Raw genomic sequence first — 19,107 nt, 5'->3', positions numbered from 1 at the left:
ATTGGATGTCATTGATAACGAGATCACGTCATTAGGAGAATGATGTGATGGACAAGACCCAATCCTAAACATAGCACAAGATCGTATAGTTCGTTTGCTAGAGTCTTTCCAATGTCAAGTATCTTTTCCTTAGACCATGAGATCGTGTAACTCCCGGATACCATAGGAGTGCTCTGGGTGTACCAAACGTCACAACATAACTGGGCGACTATAAAGGTATACTACGGGTATCTCCGAAAGTGTATGTTGGGTTGACACGGATCAAGACTGGGATTTGTCACTACGTATGACGGAGAGGTATCTCTGGGCCCACTCGGTAATGCATCATCATAATGAGCTCAAAGTGACCAAGTGTCTGGTCACGGGATCATGCATTACGGTACGAGTAAAGTGACTTGTCGGTAATGAGATTGAACGAGGTATTGGGATACCGACGATCGAATCTCGGGCAAGTAACATACCGATTGACAAAGGGAATTGTATACGGGGTTGCTTGAATCGTCGACATCGTGGTTCATCTGATGAGATCATCGAGGAGCATGTGGGAGCCAACATGGGTATCCAGATCCCGCTGTTGGTTATTGACCAGAGAGCCATCTCGGTCATGTCTACATGTCTCCCAAACCCGTAGGGTCTACACACTTAAGGTTCGGTGACGCTAGGGTTGTAGAGATATGTATATGCAGTAACCCAAAAGTTGTTCGGAGTCCTGGATGAGATCCCAGACGTCAGGAGGAGTTCCGGAATGGTCCGAAGGTAAAGAATTATATATAGAAAGTGCTATTTCGGCCATCGGGACAAGTTTCGGGGTCACCGGTATTGTACCGGGACCACCGGAAGGGTCCCGGGGGTCCATCGGGTGGGGCCACCTATCCCGGAGGGCCCCATGGGCTAAAGTGGGAGGGGAACCAGCCCCTAATGGGCTGGTGCGTCCTCCCTTGGGCCTTCCCCCTGCGCCTAGGGTTGGGAACCCTAGGGTGGGGGGGCGCCCCACTTGCCTTGGGGGGTACTCCACCCCCCTTGGCCGCCGCCCCTTGGGAGATTGGATCTCCAGGGCCGGCACCCCCCTGGGGACCCTATATATAGAGGGGGGAGGGCAGCCGGACCCATGCCCCTGGCGCCTCCCTCTCCCCTCCAAGACCTCCTCCTCCTCCATAGAGAATGGCGAAGCCCTGCTGCGGTGACTGCTGCATGCACCACCACGCCGTCGTGCTGCTGGATCTTCATCAACCTCTCCTTCCCCCTTGCTGGATCAAGAAGGAGGAGACGTCACGCTGACCGTACGTGTGTTGAACGCGGAGGTGCCGTCCGTTCGGCGCTAGAATCTCCGGTGATTTGGATCACGTCGAGTACGACTTCCCCATCCCCGTTCTTTGAACGCTTCCACGTGTGATCTATAAAGGTATGTAGATGCAATCCGATCACTCGTTGCTAGATGAACTCATAGATGGATCTTGGTGAAACCGTAGGAAATTTTTTGTTTTCTGCAACGTTCCCCAACAGGCTCCACCACCCACGCTCTCGGCTACCTCGACAACGGCACAAAGGGCTACCGCCTTGCTCGAGCAACCTCGTCGGTTGCCACTCCAGCCACGACTCCACGATGCGTCGACCATTACGAATGTGGGGGGGGTGCCGTCTGCTTGTCTTCGGATTCTTCTCCAGTCTCACCATCTGTGTTGCTATTGTTGTGACTGCGGGGGATGTTGAGTAATGTGATTGTATTAGGAAACATAGGATAAACTAAAAATGTCCTGGATTGTCTTATACTTCAAATAGATCATTGTACTTCTATTTATATGCTTACGAGGCTCAAGCAATACAATGAACAAATCCACCAAATCCCTCTCTCCCTTCTAACAACAATGAGTTTTCACGAGAGCTGATCGAGTGTAATAACGAGTTTCAGGGGACGGTGGAGGATATGGTTCTGCCAATTTTTTAATTTTTGAACTGGAAACAACATTCTGCAAATGTATCTGTGCAGACACCATGAAGGATGATTGGTGGGAGGGTGCGTGTCGGGCCGATTCTACGATCCTGGCAGCCAATGGTGACACTGAAAAGACGACACATAATCTACGTAATGGAGATGGACCCGGCTACGTGTTAATGGTGGACACTACGAGCATTGTCGATATGTCGCCTCGCATGTGACCCTCATCAAGCGTTGCTGCTAGACTGGATCTTGCGTCTACAGTAAGGTGCTGACCGCTTTCACCGTGATCCACTATTTATCTTTCTTTTTTTGCCATTTACATCGAGCAGCAGCAGCGTCCCAGACACACTGTCTGAGGTTCCTGTCTTCCTCAGTTCCTCCTCAACTCTAGCTCATCAATCTCTTAGGACAGTAGTCCATAGAGGATGTGTAGTCGTGTACATACTGTCGTAGCTGCCGGACGCGTGCGTGCGCGTTCGTAGAGCAGCTGAACTAACATTAGTGGGGTTTTTTTTTCTAATAACACGGTACAATGCGGATGCTCATACATACACGGACATACAACCCTTATGAAAGCACGCACGTATACCCTATTCCTATGAACACCTCCTCCGACAGACTGAGCCGGCACACATCTTGAGATTAACGAAGTCGTCACGGACGCTTCATAGTCGACGGGAACATCTCGCACAGAACTCACATCGTTGGAAGGCCTGGAATAAATTCAGAAAAATGCGTGCACCAGTATCAAGCCTAGGACTTAGGGGGTGTTTGTTTTCAGGGATTTTTTGTGTAGGGACTAGAAAAAGTCCCTCTTAAAGACTTTTTTACCAAACGGGAGGAACTTTTTAGGAACTAAACCAGGCATTTGGGACTAAATGAAGAAGACTTTTAAGGAGAGTCCTTTTTAAGACTTTTTGGGACTTTTGTAACAATGCCCTTTCATGCATTCAATGGCCCGCCACCCTATGATGTTGTTTGATTGTTATTTTTCTATATATTAGGGGCAACATGGTCATTTAATAACCTCTAGGAAGGGACCAGGGACTTTGACTTTTTAGTCTCTGGAAACAAACAGAAAGGGACTAAAGACTTTTTAGTTGGGACTAAAAAAAATCCTAAGACTTATAAACCAAACAGGGCCTTAATCCTTATGGGATGGAATACCAATGTCCTTCTAACCATGCAACCACATGTTAGGTCATAACTAACATTAATAGGTTGCCTGGTGCATGAGGGTAGACGCGTATGGCGCACTGCTTCTGTGTCTTATCGATGCAGGCATTGACCGGGGCGAAGCGGTAAATCGGGGAGGGGCGTGATACTGCTTCCTGAGAATTTCTTTGTTTTGGTTCGTTCCCAAGATATTGGGATGGAGTTGGTGAAGAAGATAAAGTTGACGTGTGGGTCTAGGGCTATTTTGGTCTTTTTAGCACCGCACCTAACGAAAAAGAATTCAAAAGAACAATGACATTTTTATTGTTAGCAAATAAATAAGAAAAATTGCTTTTAAATCCCATGATCCATGGAGCCTGGATCTTTAAAAAAAATCCAAAAATCATAAAGTTTCCAACAAGATCTGAAAACAAATACGCACATGTGCGCGCGCGAGCGTGTCTTTTACTGAGGAAATCATGATCGGAGAGCTACATAAAAAAACATGCATTTCTAGCACATGCACTATTTACTATAAGAACTCATGATTTCCTTCGTTTTAGCTAACACCGCACCAAAACTATGCATAACGGGACTGCACCAACGATAGTCCAAGAACAATAGTGGAACTATGGACTATTAATCTAACAATGAAAGCACTATTACATGGTCGAAATCATCCACATGACAATGATGATGGAGAATAACATCGCATCCACCGAGACCCAAGGGATCCCTGTCCAATGACATTTTTTTAAGGAGGATATACCCCGGCCTCTGCATCTAGACAATGCATTCAACAATTTTATTAATTATTTATAAAGACCATACAAAGTAATACATCAGTACGCCTGAAGCCATCATATGCTACTCCTATTTTTTTGATGATGAAGGTGTGCCGACTGTCCGAGCCTAATACCAAGCAGACACCGCACCAAAGTCTAACATGTAAAGCCGGATTCCCCAGCCCGACCACATGCGGGTCACACCGTTCTGGCGCACTCTGGAGGCTGCCGACGCCATCTTCCACCGGTCCATTTCTAGAGCAGGAACTGACGCATGGACCTTGCTTGGCCTATCGTCGACTCCACCACAGCGCCAGACAACTCCACCATCCTACATGTACCCGTCACACGCACCAGTAGCCGAACCTCCGTAGCGCCATGCCGTCGGGATCTGCCATCGGCCTTGCGGTAGATGTAACACCGCACCTCCTCTTGTCCCCTGCAGCCAGCACTTGCTCCAAAACAATGCCTCGGGAGGGACAATGGCTTCGAAGGTGCCATCATCGTCCGATCCGGTAGACCCAGATCTAGGGTTTCCCCCGGAGCATCACGAGTGGGGTGCCACGACCTGCAACAACGATGTCTCAAGAAGGAAACGACGTCATAGACGCCGCCATCGTTCGCCATCACCGTAGTCGGCATGCTTTTCACTAGACGTCGCGTCCCTCGATCTCACAAGTGGGTGGAGCCCAATGGAGCCTCGCCGTGGAGACGAGTGCCCCCGTCGGCACGCCGGCAGGGAGCCTCCAGCCACCCCTCACCGGTCCCCCTCGCGCTACCGGCCGGCCAAGGCCATACCGTGACGGATCTGGGCAGGATGCTAGATCTGCAGCCATCGATGCCACCCGTCTACAGGCAGCCGCCCCGTTGCTGAATGGAGCGCCGGCCATGGAGGCTTCGATCGTCGCTGCGCAGCAGGGGTGCCGCCCTGACTGCCGCCCCGACCTCCTCGCATGGAACGCCTCCTCTGCCCCATAGGAGAAGCCGTGACGCCCGCCCGCCTTGGATCTGCGCCGAGCTCACTGGCACCACGGTTCTTGCCAGCGGCAGCGGCGGCTGGGGAGGGCACGAGGGGAGTTGGCGGCTAGGGTTTGGGGCCCCCTGGCATCGCCCGTGGGGAGGTGAAGCGAGGGGTCGAGGGGAGGCGACGCGCAAGACCAACTGTATCATTTTCAATGACATACTAAACAACAATACAAGTCTCTAGAAAAATCCACAAAGATCGACAATATCAAATATATTTGTAGATGTTGATATATTTTATATAGATTTGGTCAAACTTAATGAAGTTTGACTGAAGATAATCCTAGAATTTCAATTATTTTGAAACAGAGGGAGTATAATTTTACATTGGATTTGAAAGTGATTTTGAAGAGAGGTGCGATATCACCGGAAAAAGAGTCAGATATGGCTTAAACGGGCAAAAAAGATTTCTTTTTTTGAATTGTTTGGATTGCTTACCACTTTTGTCATGTGGTAAATGGGTCAAAAAGACTAGATTTGTTAGAAGTAGCGCTTTGTCCGACCCTAGCTAAAAAAATCAGATTTACCGAAAGTAACGTGTTTTCTGACCTACCCTCGTAGTCCAGTCAGGTCATGGCACAGTGAGTGACGACGGTGTTCCCGAAAATGACGACTGAGGGTGGCTGTATTAGAGCATCTCCAGTCGTGGGCTCCCCCAGGCCGTTTTTCAACGGTAAATAGCACCGCGGGCGGGGTGGGGGGGGGGGGGGAGGGGGCGCCAGCGTTAATTTCGGCCGGGGGGGGGGGGGGGCGCAGACAGAGCTGGCCCACGCAACCTTTTCCTTCCGCCGGAGCCCCCAATCGCCCCCTGGAGGGGGGGGGTGGAGATGCTCTTACTGTATAGATCTGCTCACTGCACACTCGTGAGCATAAACTTAATGCCATAAACACACGCCCAGCTGGTGGTAAAATTTAGTAAGATCCGGTGTAGCTGTGGCAGCAAGGCTTGAAGAGGGTCACCTGCTTGCCAGTGCCAGATCGAAACGCATCGTACCGACTCGTACGTAATGCGGAGTAAACACGCACCCAGCCAGGTCCATCTCCGGAACGTAAATGCTGTAGCCAGTTCTCGTCCTTTCAGCGCCACGATCGGCCTCTGCCAACCACTTTTGCTCGGTCTATCTCAGGCCGACAGGCACCCACCGCAGCAGTCGTCGTCGAGCGTGTGCATTACCGTCGATATTACTGGCCGAACCAACTGCCTTCGCCGTCTGCTGGAACTCATCTTGTTGCTATATTCCCAAACAAACATGGCCAATAGTTCTACTACTGGTAGGGCGTTAAGCACTGCTCTGTTAGTCTGATACGCAGATATATGTGCTACGTGTTTATAGACGTGTAAGAGGTACTCCCTCTGTAAACTAATATAAGATCATTTAGATTACTACTTTAGTGATCTAAATGCTCTTATATTAATTTACGGAGGGAGTATGTGTGACGTGTTTCAGTATACCAGTACCAGCTAATGAAGTTATATGATGATGACATTCGACCTAGAATCTTTCTTGAATTATGAAAATTTTAGAATGTGCCAACGACATACACATCCACCTCAGGTGATTCGGCCAGATTTACCAAAGGTGGGCCGTCATGGAACAACCGCCACTAGTCACTAGTGCAAGAAATCTCCGATGGTATATATATTTGCCGGAGAATCACTGATGTGTCACGTATATAGTGACGGAGCCAGGATTTGAGTATAGTTGGGCAAGCCAAGTTGATAAAAAAATTGTGGTGCAAATTTTCTTAACTGATAAAGTTAGAAAAGCACGCTTCAAATTTTCTCTCTGACTGTCAATAAGATACCAGTAATAATTTCATCAGAAGAGATCTTAACTACTAATTAATCCTTATCAATGTCAATTATCATGTAATAATGTTGAAGCAATTTGTCTCATATTTTATATTGAATATAGTGTCAAAGTAGCATAATTAGCATCATAGGACGCTCAAATGAAAAGAATTAAATTTTGATGTGCAATTTTTCCAAGTAAAAGTTGGGAACTGAGAGAAAGTTCTAATATCAAGTTTATAGACATTGAAATATTGCAGCCAAGTGTCGTACTGGCGTAGTACTTCCTCCGTTCCAAATTACTCGTCGAAGAAATGGATGTATCTAGAACTAAAATACATCTAGATACATCCATATATACCTGCGACAAGTAATTCGGAACGGAGGAAGTAGTAATTAACAAGCAGATTCATCCATCACACAAAGAACTACTGCTAGTTAAATTTTGGCCTTACGACTGAGCGAATAGATGTACGGCAAACCGTAATAGTAGAAAGCATGCAAGAGCCAGGCCTCCCTCCCCCGCATCAGTAGAAAGGAAAATTAGTATTGCTAAAGCACATTTTAACTTGTCATAAGAATTGCACATCTAAATATCATATCATTGATCTTACACGGAGATCCGTATGGGTATTTTTCTTATTATTTTTTTATTTTTTATATTTGATTGAGTCATTTAGATCTGCAATAAATAGACCATATCTAGATGTGCCCAAGAAAGCAACAAAGTCTCTCGTCATAAAAAAGCAAGCAACCAACTTAAAAAAAAAGCAAGCAACCGTAATACAAGCAAAATTAGTAGGCTGTAACCAGTAGTCAGTGATGCTAACCTTGGGTTGGCTGGAACCGATCTACATAATTGAGGAGCGCATTGCAGGATCTACGTCGCGGCGCTAGCATCTCTGATATGAAACAGATATAGAGAAACCGTCAGGAGGGCAGGACGCAGCAGGACGGCCGTGCTAATCGCATTGTTAATCGCGAGAGAGGGCCCTGCATGATGGCAAGCAATCCCAACCATACATATCGGCCCACATCTAGATTAGTTACCATCCTAGCTAGGTTATGGGGCTCATCATTACAAGCGCGCTGCTCAAACTTAAACGAACAAGATTGAAAGTTTGCAACTCTATCTCTAATGTCCCTCAAAATCATGCAGTAAGGACCTAAGAAAACATAAGCTTGAGTGTTGGGGGGGGGGGGGGGGGGGGGTCCAAAGCACCCGCTAGAACCACTGCTGATGCTCCGAGGAATCGGCCCTCCTCATCCCTACACACCACCGCCACTGCCCCCTTATTTGTCTTTGTTACAGCACCGTCCACATTGATCTTTGTTGTACCAGCATCCGGTCTGATCCACCTTGCTGGTTCAGTTGTAGCACTAGCTAGAGCTCGTCCAAGTTGCACCGGCCTATAATAGTACTCGATCTCGCCAAAATATTTCCTGATGAACATGTGTGTACACCAGGGACTATGGAACTCCTCATGTATCGCAGGGCGCGCCTATGTCGTGCTTCGCATGAAGCAAGCATGAGACTGGGCTGGCCCAGCGCGTGGGAGGTCACAGCCCTTAAAAGCACTTTTTTCACTGTTTCTATATAATTTTTTATTTTTTATGCTTCCAAATATTCTATATATATATATATTACAAAAAACTCTTTAACATTTTTTTACAAAAATGTAAACATGCATTCGAAAAGTTAAATGTGTGTAAAAAAAGTTTGCAACGTGTGCAAAAACTGTACAATGTGTATGCATAAACAGACATAAAAAATATAATTTTTGAAAATGCTAATTATGTATTTCCAAAATGTTAAACATGTATATATAAAAATGTTCTTGATGTATACAAAAATATACAACATCTATGGAAAATGTTGACATAAAAAATATATGGTTTAAAAAGTGTTAATATTTTATTTGGAAAATATTAAACATGTATATATAAATATATAATGTTCTTGAAGTATACAAAAGTGTTAATATTTATGGAAAGAGTAGACATAAAAAATAGATGTTTAAAAAAATGTTAATCATTTATTTCCAAAATGTTAAAGTGTATACATAAAATGTTCATGATGCAATTGTACAATGTGCATGGCAAAACTAAGCAAAAAAATATTAAGTTTACAAAAAATATTAATCATGTATTTGGAAAATGGTAAACGTGTATATAAAAAAATGTTCCTGGCGTATACAAAAATTTACCAAAAATCCCCAAAAAATAAAACCAAAAATAAAAACAAAAAACAATGAAACTAAGCAGAAAAAAAGTAAAAATCGAGAAAGAAACAAAGAAAAAAAAATACAAAACCAGTAAGACCTTAAAAGAAACAATGAAAATCTGTGAAAAAACAAAGGAAAACATAAAACCAAAGAAAACCATGAAGAAACAATGGAAACCTACAAGAAAAATAAAACAGAAGAAAACCGGATCAGAACCAATATAGCGCATGCAAGGAGCGAGGATCGATTACGAGCCAGCAAGGAGAAGAATTGGGCCAGTCCAATACCTACGCGAGGAAGAAAAAGCTTCAGGCGAGTGGAGCATGTATCTCACTGTAAGTGAAATGTAGCAGATTCCACCTGGTAGCGGAGGAGGGCTTGTGTGGGCTTTTGCATGTGGTTTATTTTTCTAATTTTGCAGACATTACGTTTCAGACAGGAGGGCCACCATGTAATGAAATCACTTTTCCTAAAAAAAGTAATGAATCGCATACATAAGTTCTAAGTTCATCGCAAAAAAGAAACAAGTTCAAGGTCATTAAGGGGGCCATACCCTGTTCGCCCTCTAATAGCAGTTGGGTATACTTAATATTTTGTAGTACTAAACTAGCATGAGGTAGAGAGGCTAACCGAACTTTTTGCCCTAGAGGAGGAGGCTTGAGCCGGAATAAAGCTTCCAACTAAGAAAATGCTTCCTATAACACATATATCAGATATTAGAACCAAGCTAACTCAAAAACTTGTTCAGATCTAAGGAGATAGAAAGGAAGGAGAGACCCCACCTCTGTTGGAGGAGAACACCAGTGGTGGCATGTGTGGCTCGCCTCGCCGGGAGGTTGATTCCACACTAGGGGAGAGGGTTTGGGCCAACAGAGTCCGCGACAGTGGCACTCACGGGGATTCTGGTCAGCATCATCGCGCGATTCCCTGGTGGACACAGCTAGGGAAAGCTTGGCTGACGATGGCGCGGTACAAGGATGAAAAACTTTCGACAAAATTTCTGAAAGGTGTTGGAGTTGTGTCGAATATAGTGTACAAGGTAGGTTACAGTTGAACTTATAGTTGTATTGTGTTTAGATAGGATATGAAGTTGTGTCCTAATAGGACACTTGTATCATAGGCCTCTCATATATAGTGGGGCTAGACACACGATGTAACCTATGCTAACATAATAACACCGGAACGCAGGAGAAGCCGGAGGCATGTGCCGGTGTCCAGGGCGACCGGGTGCGGTATTGTCGCGGTGTCATGGGAAGGAGCGCCCATAGTCAGGTCCCGGGGATGTAGCCATATCGGTGAAGCTCGTTAACAAATCTCGGTGGCATGCTCGTGTGATTGCTGGGTCCTTGGATGATCAACGGTATGCCTTGGATTTATTTTAACAAGTGATATCATGAGCAAGATTTGATGAGGTAGTGCATCTGTTGATTTAGAGGAAGATTTGATGTTTCGATGGATATCATGATGAGCACGGTTGTGATTTGATCGGAAGACGTCAAGGCAATAGGCAATCACGGCAACTCGCGGAGATTGGATCGGACTTGCAAGCAGGCTAGACGTGCGGCGAAAGATCTCGCGTAGGTCGATCGGGCGAGCGTACAGGAAGCAGCGGTGACGCGTTGCGCACGGGCAGGCAGGGCAGCTGGTCGATCAGGCGTTGGCTGCGGAAGCTGAGATGATGCATGCGGCGAGTCACGGACCAAAGCGGCGAGTCGGCCGGTCGTCGTACAGCAGGAAAAAGCAGAGACCGGAGATTTGTTTGAAGACAAGCACATCGATTCAAGCAGAGAAAACTCCATCGTGGTATGCATCCATCGGGGAGACGAGGGGCTATTGGCAGCAACAACGGTGCATTGGGTTGTGCCCGGCGACAAGTAGAACATCAAAGGCAATTCCAGGGCTGGAGTTAGCGAGAGCATCAAGTAGTACAAGACTTTTTTGTGAGTAGCAGGATTCAATCAATTGATCTGGTTTTGCTGCTTGCACACGAGAAGTGTATTGGAGACTTGGGGCTTTGCTAAGTGCACGCGAATTGCGGGACATTCTCTTGAAGCTTGGTTACTTTTTCACAGGGTCAGTCATATGAAGAACCATGGCGTCAATGGATACCAGGTTTGAGGTGGAGAAGTTTGATAGAACTGAAAGCTTTGGATTATGATAGACAAGGCTTTGTTGGCACGATAGGGATGCTTGAAGGCGTTGCGGGAAGCCAGGCCAGTTAAGATGGAAATATTTTGTGATGGATGAGAATCCGCGGAAGGTGATTTGGGAGGCTGGGTTGAACTAGATAGTCTGACGGATCGAGGTGGGTCGGTTGGTACAGAAGACGGTGGTGGTATCAGCGAGGACGACATAAGAGCGTGATGCTGATGGTGACCGACTTCTGGACGTGAAAACACGTGGCGCAGGCCCGAGGGCTTGTGTGGCTTCGACAAGACTATGGCGCGGGGTTGATTCAAGACGGTGCACACGGAGCTTGGAATCGACGGGGCGCAGGGGTGGACTGATCATCTACCATGGAGTCATGTTGAGGGTGGAGCTGGATTGAGGGGCTACGATGTAAGAATCCAGGGAATCGAAGCCTATTCAGCAAGGGGGGAAAAGCGAGTGGCACGCAGTTCGGACTGGAGCCCAGTGGTCTGATGGAAGCGTGAAACTCGTCATCGATCGGTGATGATCGATGGTACTCTACAGTGGGGTTGAGTGGTGTGGTTTCGCAGCCCTTGAGACTCGACCGGGTCAGTGGAGGCTCGACGCGGTAATAGCGGCGAGGCGTGCGACGCGCACGGGACATGGAGACAGGCCAGGGCTCTGGTGGTCATACATGTGGTGAGACAACTGCGAATTTGACTCGGGATGACTACAAGCAATGGTGAAATTCCTTCAAATTTCAGACAGGCGGTCAAGAAAGGAGCGGTGATGTTGAGTTCAGGTAACTCTTATGTGTGACACCCAATATGTGAGTTGTTCACTTTCACGCAGGTCAGTGATCGGTGTGTGATGATGTTGACGGATACTCTAAAAGTTGGGAGCACAGACTAAAGTAAAGAGGAACTTAATTTTGCTCGAGCATTGGCTGTGGTCAAGAAAAGAAGGGACTACAAGTTGCAGGTGGAGTCATATGAAGTCTTTGGAGTAGCAGCGGTGCTCATGGGATAAACTCAAGTTCAATGTACATGGAAGTTTGACGCATGGACAAATCCAGGGTGGTGGAGTATATTCGCCAAGGTGGAGTTTGTTGGAGTTGTGTCGAATATAGTGTACAAGGTAGGTTACAGTTGGACTTGTAGTTGTATTGTGTTTAGATAGTATATGAAGTTGTGTCCTAACAGGACACTTGTATCCTAGGCCTCTCATATATAGTGGGGCTAGACACACGATGTAACCTATGCCAACATAATAGCACCGGAACGCAGGGGAAGCCGGCGGCATGTGCCGGTGTCCAGGGCGACCGGGTGCGGTATTGTAGCGGTGTCATGGGGAGGAGCGCCCATAGTCAGGCCCCGGGGATGTAGCCATATCGGTGAACCTCGTTAACAAATCTCGGTGTTGTGCTCGTGTGATTGCTGGGTCCTCGGATGATCAACGGTATGCCTCGGATTTATTCTAACAAAAGGGTGACCAAAATATTTGCATTTCGTTTGAAATACTTCATCCTTAAAAAAAATCATATATAGAGTGGTAGAATCCGTTTTACACCCATCAAACTCTGCATAACGCAGTGGCAAGTTGTTCTGTTCTCCTCCCGTAGGTTTTGAAGTTCGAACCCGCTATTGCTTTTTCTTAGTTTTATTTAAATTTTTGTCTACTATTTGAAAAATCATAAAAAATGACGTGTCCAACTTGGGTATGTGAAAATGCACGTTAGGACGGCACCACTGCGATACATGAGTTTGCTTGTACAGAGGCATGCTACAAAATAGATATATTCTGATGCTTAAATTTAAATTTATCTAAGTTTAGTAAAAAAAAATCGTTGAATGGTCCGAAACCAATTTCAAAATTGATGAAGTTTCGGAAATTTTGTAAGTTTCAAGGATCATCGAAATTTTCTTGCTATCGAAATTTGGAACCTTGGCACGGTATGGAGAAAGGTAGATAGAGGCGGGGAGAGAAGAAGAACTGTGAGATAGATAGAGGCATGAAGAGAAGAATGGTGCACCCAAAGCATGACCTTCTTCCATTGCGATGTCATTCGCCCGTCGCCCCTACCGAACGCTTGGTGTTTCTTTCTGGTACGGTGCTATAGTTGCTATTCGACTGAGATTTTATTGATTTGTGGGAGATGAAGGGAATCACAGGAGGAAGACACATTGCTTGGGGGCAGAAAAAAAATCCATCAATGCATCTGGATTTGTTTGCGTGAGAGGACAGAGGAGAGGAAGAGATGTTAACTAACGGAGGAGATGAACACACCAAGCGTGTAGGTCGGGTAAAGAAAATGAAAATATAGTTGTAAATTTTTTTAATTTGCTGATGCGGCAGACATGTTGATGTGGATAGGTTGCATATTAAGATAACTAAAGTAATAGGGATGGCTCTCTTAGTTATATATAGGACAATAATAATAATGGAGAAACTACTTTGTAAATAAAACTATAATTGGTGTATCCCGCAAAAGAAACTATAGTTGGTGTAGATCTTCATGATAATTTAAAAATTCCAAGGGATGTAAATTTATGATATAATGTGTACCCGGATTTCTTCTTCAGACATTACATTTAAACGCCAACACAGTTTGAATCAAGTTTAGTCTTATTCCCTTCTTATTTTTGAATAAAGAGACGTAGAAGACATCATAGATCTGATTAATATCAAGAAAAATAAAAGCCAGTACAACAGATAGACAATTGGACACCGAACGACAAGTAAAAAAAATAAAATTACATTGAAAATAATACTAGTCTTCTTCCTCCTCTAATTGTAAACGGCCCGCCGAAGATTGAAAATTGCACAAAAACAACAATAAAGGAAGGAATCTGATAAGTATCGAACATTCGAAACAAGCACATGGTGACACCGAACGTTTTCGACGGCAAGTTTAGTGACGCAAGGATAACAACTTTAATTGCCAAGCACGACAATTTTCATGCTTTAGTTTATTTCCGGGCGAAAAATTGTCATGCTTTTCCCTAACTTGCCATCCTCTCGTCAACTAAAATTGCCATAAAAAACGTTTGGGTTGCCATGTGCTCGTACCGAACGTTTGATACTTATCACTTTCACAAAGGAAAGGGGAGCCCGCAAACACTCTTCCCACACTAGTCTTTTAATACTGCATTAGCCACTTACCCCTTGAGGCAAGATCTATAAATCATTAAATCACCATTGGTTGGAACATTATCCCGCATAAAGCAGGCTTGCAACTATCACCACCCGTTTAGAGGGTTGGAGAAACTGTACCATGCCAGAGAACAACACGAAAGAAGATGTCAAAGTCGCCACACCAACAACCAAGATCTGAAGGGAACCAATAGGTCTAGGACAACAAACTCTCACAGGCTCTTAGTCGGCATCGGATCGGATGACGTCAAGGTAGGGAGAGATCAAAGATACCTCATTCCAACACGCAATCGCCGCCACCACCTCGCTAATGTCGGCGAGGAAACAATAACCTAAGAAAAAAGACAAATGAGACGGACCCAGTCCTCTTGCCATCGCCGAGGCCGCCAGACAGGAAGAGCTGGTGAACCGATGTGGCGGCGTGTAGGAATGATGTGGCAGCGTGGAGGAATTTTTTTTAGTTGACATGCCACCCTTGAGAATACACAATATTTTATTGAGAACCGAAATACTACATGTAAGCTCCCCGTCAATTTTTTGCCATACCAGTCTTTTAATATTGCAGTAGCCACTTGCCCTTTGAGACGAGATTTATAAATCACGGCATCAACATCGACTAGAGTATCACCCCATGCAGAACAGACTTGCAATTTATCACCACCAGTTTAGAGGGTTAGAGAAACCAGGCCATGCCAGAGAGCAACAAGCAAGAAGATGTCGAAATCGCCACACCAATATAGCCAACCAATTGCTCTCCTTATCCTTGAAGGACACACCAAGAGCCAGGATCTGAAGGGAACTAATAGATCCAGGACAACAAACTCTTACAGGCTCTTCCATGGCGCCGGCGCCGGATCGGATGACGTTGAGATAGGGATAGATCGGAGATACCTCAATCCGACATGCTTGTAGGAAAGTTGAGGCAGCGTGTAGGGAAAAATTTTTAGTTGACATGCCACGCTTCAGAATACATAATATTTTATTTGAGAACCCAAATACATATAGACCTGTATATCTAGCCAATATTAGATTTTAGGCATGGCAAACCGAACGTTTTTTCATGGTAAATTATATCCGTCAAGGACAACAAATTTAGTTGGCGAGCATGGCAAGTCTACCTCAGGTCATTTTCTATTTACCATGCTTACAAACTAAATTTGTCATTCTCACGACAATACAAAATGCCATAGAAAAACTTTTGATTTAACCTGCCTACAAATTTGACGTCACATTTTTTTGCATTTCTGATACATACTTAAGATGGCAAACAAAAAAAGAAAGAAAGAAGACTATTCTCAAAAAAAAACATGACAACATTAATCTTAGCCGCGCACTTGCTGGTTCATAAGATTAACCGAGTAGGTTGAGGAAGTGAGACTTGAACAAGTTCATTTGCGCCGGCTGCAGCAAATGACACCGACATCTGCACCCCGTGGCCGTCTCCGGCAACCATCAGGGCGACCTGGCCGCCGTGGTTCATCCTGATCGGCTCCGTCCGCCTCAATGGTCAATGTTCAAAGGCCAGCGGCAATGATCAGAGGTCAATTAAGAACGGTCAGCAATAAAAAAATCAGAGGTCAGGTGGCCTCATGGGCCACGGCCCATCTAACTTGCCCGTGAGCACCAGCTTCCTTGTGGGTGCTATGAGCGCCGTATAGGAGCTCTGCTTAGCAGGTGCTATAAGCGCCGTATAGGAGCTCTCCTCCTTCCACACTCTGTGCAACAACGACATATTGACCTATAACATATATAAGCCGGCAATGGCCCAGGCCAATACAGATATAGAAACAATATTATGTATGTGAACTTTTAAAAATATTTTATTAAAATTAGTTCAAATGTTTTTTTAAAAAATTGTGTATTTAAATAAAAGGAGGATCAATCTGTAATCTTTGAATCGGTCGACGCACATGGCTATAAAAAGACAGTAGCATGCATGTACTCCACGAAAACCTCAAGGGACTTGTATGCGTCAACTGAATGTGGTCCATCATTGGTCAAAGTTGAAAATGAAATATTAGTGTTTTTAGATGAAAATGAAATATTAGTGTTTTTAGATGAAAAAGTTGGTTCTGACCCATGTTTTGTCTTGGATGTTGATACAGTGATGAAAGACACGCGAAAATTAGTAGATGAGAAATAAACAATAGACGTTATTGATTTAGCCGGGCTATGGATCAAATAAGGTTACCTGTAATGGGAGTATCATAATTAGTAGTATCGGGCATGCCAACTAGGCAATTTTGATGAGGTGACGTAGAATTAGATGTAGGAAGAAAGGGTTGAGTATCATTTCAGGAATGCCAAGAACACTTGTATGATTTTTCTGGCAAACGTCTTCAAACATGTGATGAATATATGGTATTAGGAGCACATCCAGATCATCATTCTTGACGGGGGTCTCAGAGGCTGTTTTTTTTTTGGTAACATAACCAAGGCATTTTCGGTCTCTGAGTTCAACAACTCACCGACTGAAGATGCCACCTCATGACCGTTATTACCTAAAGACACCATCAGATCTCGATGCTTTCATTTTTCTGGACAATTGAACCTTCTGAAAATTAAAAGAAAGAATCAATCCTTCTATCATAAATTTATAATAAGCTCTCATGTTTCTTTACAATGCTCCTCATCTCTGTATTGACGATGCACACAATGAAACTCTATTCAAAATAAATGACTAACACAGGGCGCGGCAATCCTGTTATGTGTCGCCATACTCCTCTTAATTTGAAGTTATTCGGTAAATATGGATGGGCGCGGCAACGCGCTCATCAATGTTGTAGTAATGTTTAAGGTGTCAGGGCCATACGGCTTGTAGAGGGCAAGAAAATACCATGTGATGACTAACACAGGGACTCCCGTCACCAGCACCCTGACCATACTACTCTTGAAACCTTTCACGAAAACATAGAGAAGAAACAGCGTGGGCATAGATCCGGTCACGAAGTCCATGCCTTCAAGGACATAGCAACCCCAATACGGTAATGCTCCTGGAGCCAACCAGTGGAGGCGAGAACAAGGGTTTCCGTCCTGGGGATCTCCTTTACCCTCGGCTCGACCCAACCAAGTGAGATAGGACGCCACCATTTGCAGAAGAACCGCAAAAACATATAGGTAAACGACGAGGCCCCATCGACCAGACACCAGAGCGGCGAGCCGACATCATGGGCATGGCAAAATCGACCAGCATTCTCACGTCTGGCATGACCACTTGGACTGCTTTCAGTGCATCAAAACGGTCTGCCCACATGGCGAGGAGCGGTGTGATGGCAGGGTCGTTGAAGGTCTTAACACTTTGCATTGCGTTGGTCGTGCGCACCCATGCAAGAAGGCCACCGAGCACAACATCCACATACCCGACAATGTTGCCTCCAAAGAAGGGCTTGGAGCACTCTCTCAGAGCGCCCTCTAGGGTCTCCACAGCGGAGGCCACCTGGTTCTTCCCCTTTGCCTTTTCCCCGTCTGTTTCGCCCCATGCTGCCTTGTGCATCGCCTTCACGAGCTGCACATACACACGATATAAGCTATAATAACACCGCTGTGGTAGTATATTTCTTTTTTGAGAATCCGCCGTGGTAGTATATATAGAGATACAATTAAAAAAATCAAAGCATACAAAGCCGACAAATCTAATTAAAGTTGATCGATCATGCGTGTAGAATGTTTTGAACTCCTGTGTGGTTGATGATGAAACTAGTAAAAAAAGTTCAATCATCTAAAAAATAGCGCAATACCGTGTCATTGATAAAGTCAGCCCAGTAGCGAGCCATTGCACGCTCAGAGGGGTCGTCGGGGAGGAGGGAGGGGCCAACGCCAGCGAAGGCCTCGTCGATGTACTGTATCATGCTCAAGGACGAACCACGGACAGGCTTGCCGCCGTGGATCAGCACCGGCAGCTTACTGTTAAGGAGCAGCTGCTCGCCCTTGTTGTTCTTGAGGCCTTGATCCCCCTCCATCTCCACGAACTCGTAGCTCAGGCCCTTGAGGCGGAGAGCGAGCCGCACTCGCAGGACGTGTGGGCTCGCCCACATGCCGACCAGCTTCAGGTTGTCTCCTCCGGCCATCAAACTTTGCACGTAGCTAGCTAGCTCTGTGTGTTTTTTCCCTTGTTGGTGTTGGGTTGTTTGTTTGATGGGTAGAAGGAGAAGTGTGTGTATGTAGAGTTGTAGACTAGTCGAAGAGCAAGAGGATGGACACGAGGGTCAAATTGGTTGGCTGGTCAATGAACCTACCTATAGTAGTAGTACGTCTTATTCCTCGCTTTGGAAAAGTTGTCAAGTATCAACACGGTTTCTTGAATGACTCGGACAGGTGCGAGCAAACTTGCGCCAACCAAGCATCAGTATGCCGATCAAGGGATTCAAAAAATGTTCACGAATTTGATTTTTTTTAAAAAAAATAGAAAATATTTGCGATTCAAAAAGATGTTCCGAAATTAAAAAAATGTTCTATAATTTTAAAAAATGTTCAACAATTTGAAGAATAAAAAATGTCCATGGATTTAAAAAATCACAAATTTGAAAAGTGTTCCTGAGTTTGGAAACGTGTTAACGATTTGATAAAATGGTCATGCATTTGCAAAAAATGTTCACAAATACAAAAAATTTACGAATTTGAGAAAAAATGTTGGTAGATTTTAAAATTATTCTTGGTTTTCAAAAAAAATCAGGAATTTTGAAAAAAATCGGATTTACAAAAATCTTGGATTTTAGAAATTGTTCATGAAATTGCAAAAAAATTGAATTTGAAAAATGTTCACAAATAGATAATTTAATGAGAAAAGTATACTTTTCGTCCCTCAATTTTTGGCAAAGTCTAGACTTAGTCCCTCAAGTTCAAAACCAGACAACTTGCATCCCTAACTCTTGAAACCGGACAAGTTTAGTCCCTTGTCTCGGTTGA

General features: G+C 44.9%; 1 pseudogene; it reads right to left on the bottom strand.

Annotated features, from left to right (window-relative positions):
* Positions 1-16,938: 16,938 nt before the first annotated feature.
* LOC123186513 (probable glutathione S-transferase GSTU6) lies at positions 16,939-18,269 on the bottom strand (annotated as a pseudogene).
* Positions 18,270-19,107: the final 838 nt, after the last annotated feature.

This window comes from Triticum aestivum, chromosome 2A, assembly GCF_018294505.1.
Source record: "Triticum aestivum cultivar Chinese Spring chromosome 2A, IWGSC CS RefSeq v2.1, whole genome shotgun sequence".
Taxonomy (NCBI): Eukaryota; Viridiplantae; Streptophyta; class Magnoliopsida; order Poales; family Poaceae; genus Triticum; species Triticum aestivum.
The sequence above is the reverse complement of the archived record's forward strand: the minus strand, read 5'-3'. Positions and strand labels throughout refer to the sequence as shown.